General features: G+C 48.7%; 1 protein-coding gene across 8 annotated transcripts in view; it reads left to right on the top strand.

Moving 5' to 3' along the window:
- The window catches only part of SLC25A30 (solute carrier family 25 member 30), a 40,775-nt gene that overhangs the window by 4,364 nt on the left and 19,499 nt on the right, over nt 1-16,912 (top strand). For 2 of the 8 annotated variants that reach the window (XM_035704572.2, XM_025478246.3), the window contains exons 1-2: nt 8,418-8,733; nt 11,446-12,170. The gene's annotated coding sequence lies outside the window, so the exon portion shown is untranslated. Of the gene's footprint in view, nt 1-8,409; nt 8,734-11,445; nt 12,213-15,117; nt 15,257-16,912 lie in introns of those variants that run through there. The other 6 variants (XM_025478249.3, XM_025478244.3, XM_025478245.3 and 3 more) reach the window with 5 other exon arrangements.

Below are 16,912 nucleotides of genomic sequence, written 5' to 3'. Positions count from 1 at the left end.
GGGAAGTGGGGGAAAGGGTGATGGTGGCAATGTGGGTCTTTATGGCCCTGGCTGCAGAATTTTTCCCAGGCTGCTGGAAAATCCAAATTAAGGACAGGGCTTCTGGTCATACAGAGACCTCTGTCAGTTCAAAACCCTTTTGTGGTGTTGGTTGAACAAGCTTGGCACTTATCCCCTTCAAGAGGAATGTGTGCTCATGTGACTCAAGCCCTCAAGTGAGAACTGGCCTTGACCTGCAAAGAAGGGCAGTGGTGATAAAAGAAACCTGATACACATTCTAATCAGGTCCAACCCAAGCACCGGGGTTGAAAAATACAGCTGCTCCTTGTTCTTCCTTCTGCCAAGGAATTTGTTTAGGGAGCCTGAATTGGTGGAGTGTCCGACTTAGAGCTTGTGTCATGTGAGCTAGTTAAGCACAGGCTCCCTCGCTCGGGAATTTACTGAGCATTTGGGGCAGATGTTTAATATGTGTACGGCTGGATACTTCTAAGAACCATCCCCTGATCATTTTATGGAGGGCTGCAGCCATTCTATCATGGCCCTTTCACAGAAGCAGTGATGAAGTATTGCTTCAGTGGATGTCATTCAGGTCTCCACATCCTTCGTGCAGGAAACTATGTTCAGCAGCAGCATGGGTGTGAGAGGAGGCACGCTCAAACATGAATCCTCCTCTTTCAGGTGCTGCTGAAGGGCCCAGGCGCTGACCTGTGTGGAGGTTGGGTCCCCTTCTTTCTCTCCATAACAAAACCCAAAGTGATTTTTTAAAAAAGATTTTATTTATTTATTCATGAGAGACACAGAGAGAGAGAGAGAGGGAGAGAGAGAGGCAGAGACACAGGCAGAGGGAGAAGCAGGCTCCTTGCAGGGAGCCTGATGTGGGACTCGATCCCGGGACTCCACAATCACACCCTGGGCTGAAGGCGGCGCTAAACCGCTGAGCCACCGGGGCTGCCCCAAAGTGATTTTTTTTAAACTTTAAGATGTTATTCATTCTCTCATGAATAAATAAATAAAATCCTTAAAATAAAGAAATAAAAATGATTTTATTTATTTGACAGAGAGAGAGAGTACAAAGAGGTAGAGGGGGAGGATGAAGCAGACTCCCCACTGAGCAGGGGGCCCAGTGCTGGGCTGGATACCAGGACCCAGTGATTATGACCTGAGCCAAAGGCAGACGTTTAACCAACTGAGCTGCCCAGGAGTGCCCCCCCACCCCCCCGACCCCCCGCCAAGCTGGAGATCTTATGAGAAGTAGTTGGAATGACAGGATTCAACTGTGGAATGAATACGGTGAGGCTCGCTAGAAAGTGTACTTAAGGAGATCATGGATCTGTAAGACTTATTTTGTTGTATTACAGGTACGGTGTTATCAGTTAGGAAAACTGCACATGACAGTACTCAGTCAAAGCAGCATTTTGTTTCATGGAACGAGAAGTCTGGAGGCAGGAAGCTGCTGGCCCTGGTTCAGCCCCACAATGTCTGGAGGACCCTTTCTGTCTTTGTCTTTTGGTCACGCCCTTCTTAGCATGGGGGTCTTCTGTCATCATGCTTGTCACTTTGGGACGGTAAGAGGGCCGACACAGTGCTGGCACCGCATCTCTACTATAGGTAGGAGGGTGGGAAGGGGCAGAGCCGGGGGGCCACTGCTCCCAGACCTGGTCCTCTTACATAGAAGTAAAAGCTTCCCCAGACCGGCCCCTCGTGCCCTCCAAGAGTTCCACCTATGTCTCATTGGGCAGAACTTGTCACGTGGTCATCATGCCCAGGTACAGAGGGACTGGGCCAGAGGTGTTGGGCTTTCTCGGCTTCTGTAGAGGAGGCCGCAAAGCAGAAGAGAAAGAAGAATAAGCCCCCCAACCAGTAACAAGAGTAGCTACCAGTCCTCCTTTAGGGAAGCAAGGAGTGATCAGAGTCTATTTAATTGCTTCCTTTTGTGGCACTTCTGTGTGAGTCACACTCTCCTCAGCTTCAGGATGCAGACACCTGCTCTGGTTCTTCCACTATTGCGAGGGCTACGTAGGGAAATAAAGGAGACAGGAGGTTAACTCAGGCCACATGGTCAGACCTCTGTGGTCAGGCCGGGTGGGACAATCTGGATGTGGTCATTGCTCCATTTCTTCAATGGCAGCTCTGGCGACACTGTGACAATAGTACCTGGTAGGTGGCTCTTCAGAATCGGCACCTGTAGACCCCATGACTCAAATATTTGGTTTCTAAGCCTCTGCTCCTGCCTTTACCAGCAGACTTATTCCTTGTGGCTTCTACCAAATGTCCTGAGAGAGCATCTATTGGACCACCTGCACTGTCCACTGGAGGAGGTGCCCTTGTGGGGCGGGGTGCTGGCTCACAGCCACCCCACCCTCTGGCTGGCCTAGCAATGGCTTCCTTGGCCAATGAGTGTGTGAGCAGGGGGACGGGTCAGGGACTACCACTCTTGTCACTCTTGAACAGAAGAAGGGGAGAGTGGATGAGGTAGGCTCCCTGAGGCGACAGAGGAGGTAATGAAACAGTGTCCAGTCTGGATCCTTAGGCTCTCTGCTGCGCTGTGTCAAACTGGCCATTTTTGGGGGGGAGGTGGTGCAGCTGTTTTCATCTTTATCAAGAGTTGTCTCTCATTTGCTCAAAGTTAAAGCCCTAAAAGTTTTCTGCTCTACCCGAGTGTCCGAAAACTGGAATAAAAACACAAAGCCCCTGCATTTTTAAAAATTTATTTATTTATTTATTTATTTATTTATTTATTTATTTATTTATTTATTTATGATAGTCACACAGAGAGAGAGAGAGAGAGGCAGAGACATAGGCAGAGGGAGAAGCAGGCTCCATGCACCGAGAGCCCGACGTGGGATTCGATCCCGGGTCTTCAGGATCGCGCCCTGGGCCAATTTTAGTATATGTGCTGCCGAAGCGAGCACTCGCGCCCTGGGCCAAAGGCAGGAGCCAAACCGCTGCGCCACCCAGGGATCCCAAAACCCCTGCATTTTTATTGTTCTGACAGTATGTGTTCCTATATACTGTTTTTTGCTTTTGTTTTTGTTTTTTAGAAATTGAGGTAAAATTTACCTAAAACTGAGTCTTTTGAAGTTATATTTAGGGCATTAGTACACCGACTGTTTTAAAGTATACGTAGTACGTTTGCAATGCCGTGTAACTATCACCTCTGTCCAGACCCAGATGGTAAATTTTTGAACAAGTGTAGGTGAGTGTCGGGAATGACCCGGTCCTCGGTGCTGGATAGAAGGACTGACCCCAGGAGCTATCTGTTTATGGACCTCCGCTTCTTTATAGACTTCGCATAAGAAAAAGATACCCTCCTGACCTATGTTACCAGCAGCTCTCCCAGTCCTCAGAAGCCTGCTTGTCCTCCCAAATATCCATTAGCTGCAGAAGACACAGTGAGAAGCTGTTTGTTGGCTGAGGATTTATTGTTTAATCATTTTATGGTGCCTTAGATAGCAGTTAAATTCACACGAGCAAACAAATGGTGACCAAACGGAGTTAGGTACAAGGCCGTGGGTGGTTTGGTTCTGACATGAAAATAGAATCCCTCCTCCCATTCACTCTCTGGAGGAGGAATCTTCCAAATTAAGGCCTCACGATGGATTCTCAGAGGGCCAGGCCACTACTAACCTCAACAGCAAGTTTTATGGCAAAGCCCTCTCCCCTTCCTTGGCGCTGCCACAGAATCAGCTCATTGGATCCTCATAATTGGTCCATGAAGGAGGCAGGGCAAGTATTGTCATCTCTCTGTCTCTCTCTCTCTCTCTCTCTCTTTTTTTTTTTTTTTTTAGATTTTATTCATTTATTTCAGAGAGAGAAGAGACAGAGATAGAGAGAAAGAGAGAGCACAAGTGGAAAGGAGAGGGAGAAGTAGGCTCCCCTCTGAGCAGGGAGCCTGACACAGGGCACCATCTCAGGACCCTGAGATCATGACTCGAGCTGAAGGCAAACATTTATGCAACTGAGCCAGCCAGGTGCACCAGGTATTGTCATCTTATAAGACCAGAGATTCTGGGCACCTGGGTGGCTCAGTGGTTGAGAGTCTGATTTTGGCTCAGTAACCCTGGGGTCCTGGGATCGAGTCCCCCATGGGGCTCCCTGCAGGGGAGCTTCTCCCTCTGCCTGTGTCTCTGCCTCTCTCTGTGTGTGTGTGTCTCTCTCATGAATACATAAATAAAATCTTAAAAAAAAATACCAGAGACTCTGAGAGCATTGTCTGCCTCTCTCTTGACCACCCTACAAGGATAAATGGAAGAGCCCCATAGACCCCTCCAATTATAAACTAGCTTGGAAGGAATGTGCTCAGATTTGACCTTTACCACCAGTGTTTTTTAAACTGATGTTTTTCGATTTAGGGGGCTATGAACAGTGTGAACATCAAGTGAGAGAGAACAGAATAATGAATATCAGAGTCACTGTGCTCATAGTAGGTATTTTTTCTTGGAATGTTTGCTTCAGTAGAGTGTGTGCGCACACGCACGGGTGTGTATGTGTGTGTACTGGGGCATGAAGTAAAATGTGTTTCCCAATGTAGGTTATAGTTTAACAAAGTTTGAAAGCTATGGACATAAATGACTATGGTCCGGTCAGGTCTGCTCAGATTTGGACATCGCCAGCCTCAGGCCTTGCCTACTGCCCTGACCCTTCAAATATTAGCAGGATGATAATGGGCATGTTCAGAGTCCTCGTGCCAAGCTCATGGACACTCTACCAGGGGCAAAAATTGAACATGACAGTCTGCACCGAGGGCAAGTTCCAAGAACGGAAAACACAGCCCTTGTAGGGTTGTATGACTTTTCAACTGTAAAAACAGTGTCAGTCCTGGCTTTGCTGTCCCCCCGATAATTTTGTGAAGGTACTTGAACATTCTAGTGCATTTCTAGAGCCACAGGCCAGGGCACTGACCTCCCTTACACTCCGAAGAAGCTGCTGCAGAGTGCTCTGGCTCTGGCTAAAATTATCCCTCTGAAGCCACCTGTTTCGTTCCTTTTATACTTTGCCTCTCAGCATTAGATGTCCCAGATCACTTGTCCCAAATTCTTTTTCATGGAAAAAGCCATTATTCCATCTGTTGGAGGTTTTTTTTTTTTTAAGATTTATTTATTTATTTTAGAGAGAGAGTGGGAGGAGAGGCAGAGGGAAAGGGAGAGTGAAACCCACGCTGAGCCCAGGGCCTGACGCGAGACCCAATCTGAGGACTCGGAGATCACCTAACCCTGAGATCATGACTCAGATCAGGACCTGAGCCGAAACCAAGAGTCGGATACTTAACCGACTGTGCCACCCACGTGCTCCTCCATTTGTTGGAGATCGTACTTTGCCTTTTCTCTTTTGCTTCCAATAAGCTTAAGTCTGATAGTTTTCTTAGGCAGTGTCTACATGAAGGCAACCCCGAAAATTAGAGGTAAAATATTTTGTCGAATGAATAGCTATAAAAAAAAATGCAGACAATTCCAGTCAAAGCTCAGCTTGATTTTTTTTTTCCTATTGAATACTTAATTTTCTTAGCGTCCCATAGATTTAACTAGCCATTTTGGTTAGTATTTTTAACTTTTTAAAAAGTAATCTCTAGTTGCCGATGTAGGGCTTAAACCAATGACCCCGAGATTGAGAGTCACTGGCTCTTCTGACTGAGCCAGCCCATCGCCCCATGTTCCCATGTTCCTATTTGAAACTATTATTTAAAGATTTTATTTTTTTAAATTTTTATTTATTTATAATAGTCACACACACAGAGAGAGAGAGAGAGAGGCAGAGACACAGGCAGAGGGAGAAGCAGGCTCCATGCACCGAGAGCCCGACGTGGGATTCGATCCCGGGTCTCCAGGATCGCGCCCTGGGCCAAAGGCAGGCGCCAAACCGCTGCGCCACCCAGGGATCCCTTGAAACTATTATTTAATAAAAGTTCATTAAAAGTATTGGGTACAAGCCTCAGGACCAAACCACTAAGAAATGGTAAGGGCTTAACTTTTAGATTCTTAACTATCTAGTAATACTAGTTTTACCTAAAGGCAGTGGGCCTTTTGGGTATAAGCTGAGAGAAATGTTCAGAACTCATGATGTTCAGAACACTCACGATGACGATGATGATAAGGACAGTGACGATTGCGAGGTTTATTATATGCAGGGTGCCCTATTCATTATTTCATTTATTTCCTTTAATTATTACAAACACCTTGTGAAGAAAGTATGACACTGATTTCACCTTTAAGGACACTGAGAATTATAAAGAAGATATGTAACTTTTTCAGTTCTCACTAGTGAGATGCCAGGTCCCCAAATAACTGTGGGGTGTGTGTGTGTGTGTGTGTGTGTGTGTGTGCAAACCCAAGCTGTTCCTGAGTGTTGACAGGGGGACCAGTGGAAGTGAAGGTCAGGTTCCCAGGAGCGTGCCCCAGGGCGCCCAGGCGTGGGGCTGCGAGGGGGGCACGGGGTGCTTGGGTGAGGGACGGTTCAGGGCAGACCCAATTAGGGGGGTAGGGGGGTGGGACGGCCGGGGGCTGGGGAGGGCGCATTAACATTCCTGTCACTGCTAGAACTAATGACCGCGGCCTCGGTGGCATAAAGCAGGACACATTTATTAGCTTGTAGCTCTAGAGGTCAGAAGTCTGAGCCTGGCCTCGCTGTGCCAAAGTAAGGTGCTGGGCAGGGCTGTGCTCCTTTCTGGAGGCTCTAGGAGAGAATCTGTTTCGGTGACTTTCCCAGCTTCTGGAGGCTGCCCGCCTCCCTTGGCTTTTGGCTCCTTCCACCTTCAAAGCCAACAATGGAGGGTTGAGTTCTTTTTTTTTTTTTTTTTTAAGATTTTATTTATTTATTCCTGAGAGACAGAGAGAGAGAGAGAGAGAGAGAGAGGCAGAGACACAGGCAGAGGGAGAAGCAGGCCCCATGCAGGGAGCCCGATGTGGGACTCGATCCCAGGTCTCCAGGATCACGCCCTGGGCTGAAGGCAGGCGCTAAACTGCTGAGTCACCCAGGGATCCCCCGAGGGTTGAGTTCTTACATCAAATCACTCTGGCCTGTCTCCATAGCCCTATCTCCTTCTCTGACTTTTCTGCCTCCCTTTTCCAGGAAGAAGGGCCCAGTGATTACATTGGGCCTCCTGGATAATCCAAGATAACCCGCCCCGCTACAAGTCAGCTGGTTAGTATGGTTAGCAACCTTAATTCCCCCTGCAATCTACCTGCCCCCTGCCTTATAACCTAACACATTTATAGGCCTTTTGGGGGGGTCATTGTTCTGCCCACCACAGCGGACTCTTGGATAAGGAGAGATTAGGGATTAGGAGAGATTTCTTGGAGGACATTACCTCCAAACTGAGCCCTGAACGATGAGAGAGAACTGGCAAGAGCAAGAGTTTAGCTCGCACAAGGTCCCAGGAGTGACAGGGAGCACAGGCACGTTTGCGGAGTTGCAGGTGTCTCAGAGAAACACTCCCTGGCTCCCCCAGAAGATGTGTGCTCAGAAAGGCACCTGTAACCGAGAGAAACCTATGCCCAAAGTGACAGTCCCACGAAACAGAATGTCTCAAACCTCAGCACCATTGCCATTTTGATAATTCTTTGTTGGGAGAGGCCTTTCCGGGGCATCGCGGGATGTTTGGCAGGGATCTCTGGCCCCTCCCCGACAGGTGTCAGTAGCCACGGTCCAGTTGTAACAACCAAAAATGCATCCGGACATTGCCAAACATCCCCTGAGGAGGCAAAATCTGGCTGAGAACCACTGCTGTGAGATACAATGATACAGGATTTTACTGGCTCATTCCCTGTATCCCAGCTGGGAATCCTCGCCTAGCCAGGTGTTCCTGTTAGGAGTAGCGATGGCTCATTGCTGCTCCTCTTTGGCAAGGGGAGGGGAAGGTAGCTGGATGCCTCAGATGCAACCTGCAGCCCTCTTCCGCCCCCCCCCCCCCCCCCCCCCCCCGCCAGCCCTCTCTTCCCCACCCCCACCCCAACCTTCCCAAGCCACTGAAGACTATCCCTAAAAGTGGTTTGATTCAGGCCTTTCGCTGCTTGGCACCAAGCCTACAGACTTTCCTGTCAAGATCTAGGGCCATAGAACAATTTATCAGCATTGTTCCTTCTTTGTTTTAAAAAATATTTTATTTATTTATTCATGAGAGACACAGAGAGAGAGAGAGAGAGAGAGAGAGGCAGAGACACAGGTGGAGGGAGAAGCAGGCTCCATGCAGGGAGCCTGATGCGGGACTCGATTCTGGGACCCTGGGGTCACGACCTGACCTGAGAGGCTCAACCACTGAGCCCCCCAGGCCTCCCTCAGCGTTGTTCTTGTAATTTAATGCAGTCGTACACACATTTGCTAAACTCTAGCTGATTTCACAGCATTTGTTCCTCATTAGGACACAATGCAGACTCAATGGCCAAGGTGATGAGAGACACGATGCGGGTGACAGTCCCTCCTGCCCAGCTCGTCATGTGGACTGCGACAGTCCGCTCATGGAGTGCTGCTGCCTTGTGACTCTGAGGATCTCACTGCTCTGAACAGGGGCAAACCTAATTGGAAATAAGGATAAAAGCCCAGCTCCTTAAGATGACCTGTTACGAGATAAGTGAATCAGTGAGGAGGATGGGAACCAGATTCCTGGACTGCGGAGCCAGGAGGACCACACAGTGACGGGCTTCTGTGCCACACTCAGGGCTTGTCCTTAACCCTGAAGACTCTGGGGAGCTGATGAAGAGTTTTAAGCTGATCAGCGACAGAGCCAGATGAGTTTGGAAGGTATTTTTAGAGGACTTCCATTTTTACAAAGTGTATTTGTGCAAGCGTCACCTCATTTAACCTCCTGTAGGGTAGGTATTGTTTCCATTTGGCAAGCGAAGACTTCGAGACATTATTCATTAATCAAAGTCAGAGCGCTAATAAAGTTGTGGCCAGGATTGAGTGGAACCTAGGTCTTCATTTCCACACAGCCATTCCGGGTGTGTTTATTGTAGTCAGATAAAAACTATACACGAAGAGCTGGTAAGGGGATGTGGAGGCAAAGAATTATAAGAAAAGTAGTAGTGCCCGCCAGGGATCCGCGCTGAGTAGTTAGTAGATTTTGTTTTGAGGCTTACTACTGCTCTTTTGCTATTCTTGTTTTTAGAAGGTGGAGGAGGGACAGTAAAGTATCTTCCAAATTGAGAAGGCACTTTGAGACTGAATTGACAAAGCAGGTGACTCCAGACAGTTTGTAGAGTGTTTTATTCCGGAGAATCAGGTGACAATCCTGACGCTATGCAGGTATTCTCAACTAAGACCAACCTTTGTCTACAGATTGTATAGGGAGATGGGAGGTACAGAGGGCACTGTGATGGGGTCAAAGGGTCTGCATACACATAATTGATAATTAGCATTTAACAGACCTCATGGTATGACCTGTGCATGGGGTGGTGGTGGGGGGTGAACTATATTATCTCCATTAGTTATCTAAACAACCTTAGGGAAGACCAGAACAAGCCTTCCTGCATTCCGGGCCAGGGCATATATTATCCTCCAAGAACATGAAGCCCCAAGGGAGGTCCTCACACGGACATGAACAATATGGAAGGCCAAAGATGAGGTCAGTGTTGTCAGCGCTGTGCACTTGTTCCTAAACTAATTATGACGATGTAACCAAGTTACTGTTCTCCAGGGCAGTGATTTCCAACCTGTGGATGAAGGCCTTTTGGGGGGATCCACGACTATTCAGAGGGGCTTCAGGTTCAGTGCACATTTTCTTAATGGGAGCTGAGAATACCACCATCGATTTTATAAGGACTCCAAAGGTTTTAAAATTTTAGTTTATGTTACAAAGAGATCCTCATACTTGAACAGTTGGAATTGTAAATTACTAAATACTAAATATAAATTACTAGATATTATGTGTGTGTTACTAAGGATTATACGTATATTGGCAGAGGGTGGTAGGACATGGGAACAGTGGGGTTTGGGCATGTAAAGGATGGATAGGAAAGGGGAAAGTACACTTGGTGAGATGAGCATGGGGGCACTAAACATCCTGTATTTTGTTCCCTGCCCTAGAAAAGGAAGCAGGTCAATGACTCTCCCACCCCCCAGACTGGGGATTGCATTTTTTTTTTAGGTCAATTCTGGGGATACCCCAATCATGTCCAAACTGTATCATTAACAAAACAGCATGTAGACAAAACTTGAAGGATTCATTTAGAGTTCAAGTTGGAGAGAAAAGAAAACACTGTAAGCCCAAGGCCGAGGCTGCTGGAGAAGCAGGTGAGGGGAATGAGAGAGGGTAATCCTGGGTCCTGGTATAGGCCACTTACCTCCAGGGACCTCAGTCTCTCATCTGTGAATGGAAGTGACACCTCTTTGGTCTGAATAAACCCATGAATGTAAAGATCGCCGCCGACTCTTGGCATCAACAGCTGCAGGTTCTCTACAAATGTGTTTACTCTCTGACCCAGTGATTCTCCCGGGAGTTTACCCTAAAACTGTCTCTCCTCCAATAAAAGGAATACAAGCAAAAGCTTATTCACTGTGCCACTATTTGCCATAGCAAAGTATTACAAACAACCTGCATGCCGTGTTTTAGTTTTCTCTTGCTGCCTAATCCATGACCACAAGATTTAGCTGAGAGCAACATTGACTTGTTGGCTCCTAGCCCTGCCCATTGGAAGTCTGACGTCGTGGCTGAGTTCTCTGCTCAGGGTGAATCAAGGTGTTTCTTGTGGCGCCAGGACCAAGGATCCCGTTTCCTTGCTGGGTGACCCTCTCAGCTCCCCGAGGCTCCCCGCACCTCTTCGCCGTCAAACCAGCACATCCAATCCTTCTTGTGATTTGAAGCTCTGACTCCCCTTCTGAGGGCGGCTAGAAAACACTCTGCTTTTAAAGGGCCTGCGTGATTAGGTCAGCCCACTGGACAGTCTCGCTCTCAGGGGATCAACTGATTTGGATGCAAAATCCTTTCACAGCCATACCTAGATGAGTGTTTGATTGAATGGCTGGGAGAAGCATGTGTGCACCAGTGGCCAAGAATCCTGGGGCCCATCTTAGGACCCTGCCCATCACACATAGGCAGCTGAATACGTCTGCTGGGTCCAGGCACATGATGAAGAACTATGCTATAGTGAGAAGCGATGAGAGAGGCCTCTGTGGACTGCTCTAGCATGTCTTCCAGGATGCGTTATACATTATCACATGCAAAAAGCCAGGTGGAATAAAGTGTGCTTCCTTTCCTGTAAGAAAGAAGTGGAAGTTAAGAAAAACATATATTATGGCAGGCAGCCTTGGAGATGGGCCCCAATGATCCTTGCCTTTTACATGTAAGCTTACATAATCCTTTTCCTTTGAGTCTGGGCTGGACTTATCAACTGGTTCCAGCCAACAGAATATAGCAGAAGTGTTAAATTAGGTTATGAAGGGATGATTGGCTTCCATCTTGGAATCAACGTCCCTGTCTCTCCCTGAGCTCTCTCTCTCTCTCTCTCTCTCCAGGGCAAAGCAAGCTGCTATGTTGTGAGTAGTTACACGGAGGAGCCACAATGCAAGAAACCTAATTCTGACTCTTGTGGGTTGAATTGTGCCCACCAGAAAGACATGTTGAAGTTCTAGCTCACCTGGTACCTATGAGTATGACCATATTGGAAATAGGGCCTTCGCAGACCTACTCAAATTAAGGTGAGGTCGTACTAGATCAGGGCAGATCCTGCTCCCCTGAAGGAAATGGGGACACAGAGACTCATGCACCAAGGGAAGAACATCATGTAAAAGCAGAGGCAGAAATTGAAGTCATGCAGTTGCAAGCCAGGGAATGCCAAGGGTGGCTGGCAATGGCTCAAAGCTAGGAGAAACACAAGGAAGGACTTTCTTTTAGAGCCTGCAGAGAGAACATGGCCCTGCTGACATCTCAATTTTGGACTTCTGGCCTTCGGAACTTCAAGAGAATGAAATCTTGTTTTTCAAAGCCATCCAGTTTGTGGTAATTTGTTATGGCAGTCCCAGGAATCGAATACACTGGCCAGTGGCCAGTGAGGAGGACCTGAGGCCTGCCAATAGCCATGTGAGTGAGCTTGAAAGAGGATCTTCTAAAGCCTGCCAACAGCCAGGCTGAGTGCGCTTGGGAGCAGATTCTCCCCCCACTCCAGCCCTGATGTGCCTGCAGCCCCGGGTGCCACCTCGACTGCATTCTTGGGAGGCCCAGGAGGCCTTGGGAGCTACAGGTGCCTACCGGAGCCCCTCTGGGTTTTTGACCTACCAAAACTGTGAGCTAATACATGTTTGTCGTTTAAAGCTAGTAAGCTTAGTAATATAGCAATAGATAACTAACAAGTATATCTATATACAGTTATACATATTTTTAACATGGGGATGATGAAAGAATAAACTAGAAACTAAGGAAAGTGTTTACTGCTAGGAGGTGAGTGAGGCCAGAGTGCAAGGAATGAGGAGGGAGTTCAACCTTTGCAAGATTTTATTTTGAACCAAAAAATGAAATTGAATAAAAAGATGAAAAAAAGCAAACTCTCAAATTGATGCAAATAAAAATAACAAACTTAACAATGTATCAAATAGAGGACATAACCATATCAAAAAGCAATTAATTCAAGCAAACTTTGAACGCAGTACTCTCTCTACCTGCACAGCATTTAGAAGGATGTATTATAAAGATACAAAGAACTGCCAAGAAATCTGGAGCTTAAAATGTTTGCTGCTGGTGGTAGTACTGGTATGTGAGTCTCAACTAGTTTCTGTATATCGAAGAATAAATGAGCAAATATATTGACGCTGTTGAGAACTAGGGTTTTCATTGAAGGGGGAAGAAGATATAAAGGGGGAAGAAGATATAAATACAGAAAGAGGAAGGCTAGAATGAATCCTATGGTGTTGGATTTTGACTTGGAGGCATGAACTCATGACTCAAAACTATATCGGGGTGAAGAGGATAGTGTTTACTGTGTTGTATCTATATCTCCATGAAAAAATATATATGCTCTGTCCACTGTAAAGGCCTAGAATGACAGCCCAGTAGCAACGAGCGCAAGGACTCAGATCCAATTTCCTAAGTGCCATTTCCTACTAGAAGCAACTAGAGTTTTCCTGCCTAGGGCAGAGAAGATTCGGTGAAGAATTAGTAGGTCTTGGATCAGAAAATAAGGAAGTGCTCAAAGATTGATAGGATATTATATATATATATGAATAAATATAGGCATATTATATATTTACATAAATGTATAAGTATATACATAAACATATGTATACATATATATATATGAATAAAGAATAAAGGTCAGGAGGCTTCCATTGGCCAAATATGGACAATTTGAGCACCAATAATAAAATAAATGAAGTATTTTTTTTATAGTAACTGAATTAAATTGAACTAAAAAATGCAGGAGTCCATACTTACTCAAAAAGGGGGAGGTGGGGAGGGGAGCTGGGAAGGGAAGAAGGATGAGAAGCAGGGGGAAAAAAGAGGGGTACTCTTCTTTAGACATGTAGAAGGAATTAGAAAGGCATCAGAAAATCACCACTTTATAATCAATTTGATGAGCATTCATCAGTGTGTGCTACACCCCTTGGGCAAAAATATTCACCCGTCCAGCCTATCACTGCGGAGAGTCTCCGCTGCAGTGGGAGAGAGGTACAGTTAAAATAGAAAAGAAATGGAGACCAGCCTTGAAATTAATCAGACAAAAACCAGTTTAATCATACAGAGCTTCATCTGCAAGGCTAACCTGACCTGGGTAATTTCTTGCGTAGGCTTCTAGCCATCCTAAGCAAGGCTTGGACTGTTTCTTAAGGTTGATATGAGGTAACCACTGACCAGTTTCCTGTCATTTAAGAGAATCCTAAATATTATAGCCAATTGCTGGGAAGAGCAGTCAGTGTTTCCTGGCTGTATGAGCTGATTTATCACACACTCCTGCGCCTCGTTCTGTGTTTTGGGTTGGGTGCTCTCAGTTTGCAAACCATCCTTCTGATACGGGCACAGTACACTTTTACTGATTACCAGCTTGGAGATTCATTGGTTTTATACTTCTATCATTTCTGGGCTTCTCACAAAACCTTTGTGACAGAGATCCCCCAACCGGTGCCCTGACCAAGTGATCCAGATCGGCACCACGCATCCGTGCGGGGACAAAGGAACACTGTGCCTTCTCATGGAAATAGCATCACCTGCTACTTTCTTACTAACATGTTTAACCCGAATCTGATCATAAGGAATCACTTCGATAAATCCAAATTGATGCCATCTACGAGACAGCTGTCCTGGGCTTTCCAAATGTGTCAAAGTTATGAAAGAATTTGCAAAAAGTGGAGGCAACTAGTAGACAAAAGGAGTTTCTAGAGGCTTGATGTTAACCAGAACGATGTGGGTAGATCCTGAATTTTCACAACGTGTGTGCGCACGTGTGCAGGTGCATGGCATTTCGGGACAACAAAGGAGACTTAAACATAGACAGAATGTTGAATGCTGTGACCAATGGCATGGAATTTTTTGCAGGTGATAATGGCGAGGTAGGTAGGGGTGAGGCTGCAGCGTTGTGTGCAACTTTCCAAAGGTGGAGGGTGGAGGTGGGGGGACTTCTTTAGTGATAGCAAATATAGCAACTGTGAAACGGGAGCCCTCGGGGGAGTGTGTACCGTTCACAGCGTTCCTATGCTTTCAACTCTTCAGCGGGTTCGTAAATTTGCAAACTAAAAGGCTGGGCTTAAAAAAAAAAAAAAAGAAGTGCGAGTTTCCTTCCTCTGCAGAGGTTCACGCGGACGCAGAGAACCAGCACCCAGAGAAGCCTCCCGTCCCGCGGCCCTCGGTGCGTTGCCGAAAGTTTCTCTTTTCGCTGCAAAGTCGGGACCCGCGGCGGCGGGAGGGGTCGGCGGGTTCCCACGGCTCGCATCCGGGGGACGGCGAGCCTGCGACTCCGGGCCCGGGGCCCTCGGCCGCCTGCCAGTCACCGGCTGCTGGTGGGCGGGGCCGCGCGCCGGGGCGGCCAATGGGAGCCGAGGCGGAGGGCGGAGCCGCGCGGAGTGGGCGGGGCCGCGCTGGGTGGACGGGCCCCCGCGGGGTGAGCGGGGCCGCGCGCCGGGGCGGCCAATGGGAGCCGGGGCGGAGGGCGGGGCCGCGCGCCCGGGCGGCCAATGGGAGCCGAGGCGGAGGGCGTGGCCGCGCGGGGTGGGCGTGGCCGCGCGCCGGCTCTCGGGCCGCCCCCGCGGCTCCGCAGCCTTTTCTCGGCTGCAGGCGGCGGGCTCCGGGCTCCGCGCTCCGCTGGGCGCCGCGGGGAAGACTCGGGGGCCGCCGCCGCCGGTAAGTGTCGGGCCGCGCGGGCCGCTGCGTGCCTGCTCCGTGCCTGCTCCGTGCCTGCTCCGTGCCTGCTCCGGGTCGCCCTCCGCCGGTCGGCCTCGGCGCGGGGCTGGGACTGCGGCCGGCGCGGCGTGCTCGGGGGCTGCGGCTGCGCCCCGGGGTCGCGGGCAGAGCCCGGCTCCTGGTGCGCGCGGTTCGGTGGCCGGGCCCCGGCTCCCGGGCCTCGCCACTGGGCGGCGCGGGCTGACTGCTGACCCGGCGTCGCAGGCCCCGGGAGCCCGGTGTGCCCCTGGCGCGTGCCCCCGGCCCCCGGGCTGTCGCTCCTGCGCCTGCACCCGTCTGGCTCAGGCTGCAGCCGGCGCCCGCGGGGCCCCCACTCGGAGAGGGCACCCCGCGCCCCGACCTGCTCCCGGGACACCCCAGCTTGGCCCGCGTGGGGAGCGGGGGTGCAGTCCAGGGGGCCCTGGCCCTGGCGTCCTGCGCAAGCCTCGCACCACGGCGCCGGGTCGGCCCTGCAGGCTCCGGATTCGCCTTCCTCAGGTGGTGAAAAAAGTTGAGAGGCACGAACGCGGGCCTTGGCTCTGCCTTCTGCCGAGTTTTGCGATCGTGGGGCTCGGTTAATCCCTATGAAGTGAGCCGGGACTTCTCCAAGATTCCTTTTAAATCCCGTGCATCCTGAGACTGTGATGAGCCTGTTTCCCAGGCTGTGCCTGTAAAGAGAATGGGACCGAGGGAGAGTCTGTGAAAGGCAGACGAGCAGGGAACGGAGACTTAAGAGGGCACGGAGGTTTAGACACTGGGATTCCAGCTTAAGACTGCAGACTGAGAAACAGGCACACGCTAATTGGAAAGAACTTATCCAGAATTAATTGTATAACGGAAACTTGGAAGGCGTTCACAAGTTGCAGAAGCAAGTACTGTAACTGTAGTTTTACCTCCCTTTGCAGCTGTGCAGACGGGGTAAGGAGTAAATCAGTACTAAGTCCATGTAGGAGGGAGGATGCTAAGTTAGTACGTATCCTAAGTGTGGGGATAATCCTTTGGAATCCTTAATTTGTGCAGACCTTTCCACTCAGGAAACACACACACAAAAAATAGGTGGAAAGTTTCTATTTCCTTTGCAGGAAAATCCTACATTTATTCCAAATGTGCAGAATGTCGTCCACTCCCATGTGCTTATATTTTTTTTCACAGCCTCTGTCTTTGTAGTCCACAGAGGAAAGGCCCTTTGCCCCTTTGGGGAGACCTTAGTTTGCCTACTTTGTAGCTGTGTGACTAGGGAAAGTCACTTTTTCCTCTCTGAGGCTGTCTTTCCTCAATTGTGAAATGTGGCTAATGGTACCTACTTAATAGGGTTGTAAGGATTAAATAAGATCTCTTATGTAGAAAATGTATAGCAGTCCTCGACATATAAGATGCAAGATATTCAATAGTGATGGCTGTTCTTAGCCTCGTGTCTTATAACATGGCAGAGGAGTGGTCACTGGGTTTAGGTTGCCTAGAGGGTATGGCCTAGAGAGGAATGCAAAGTGGGAAGCGAGCCATAAGCACTGCTGTGCCTGACACTGGAGTTTTTGCAAAGTTGGAATCCTTAGACCTCAGGCTGAGAGGTCATCCGCACAGTAGTGATTGCCTAGGATACCAGTCTCCCTGACTGCG

This window comes from Canis lupus, chromosome 22, assembly GCF_003254725.2.
Source record: "Canis lupus dingo isolate Sandy chromosome 22, ASM325472v2, whole genome shotgun sequence".
In the NCBI taxonomy this organism is placed as follows: Eukaryota; Metazoa; Chordata; class Mammalia; order Carnivora; family Canidae; genus Canis; species Canis lupus.
Note: the sequence above shows the minus strand (reverse complement) of the source record. Positions and strands in the feature narration are given on the sequence as shown.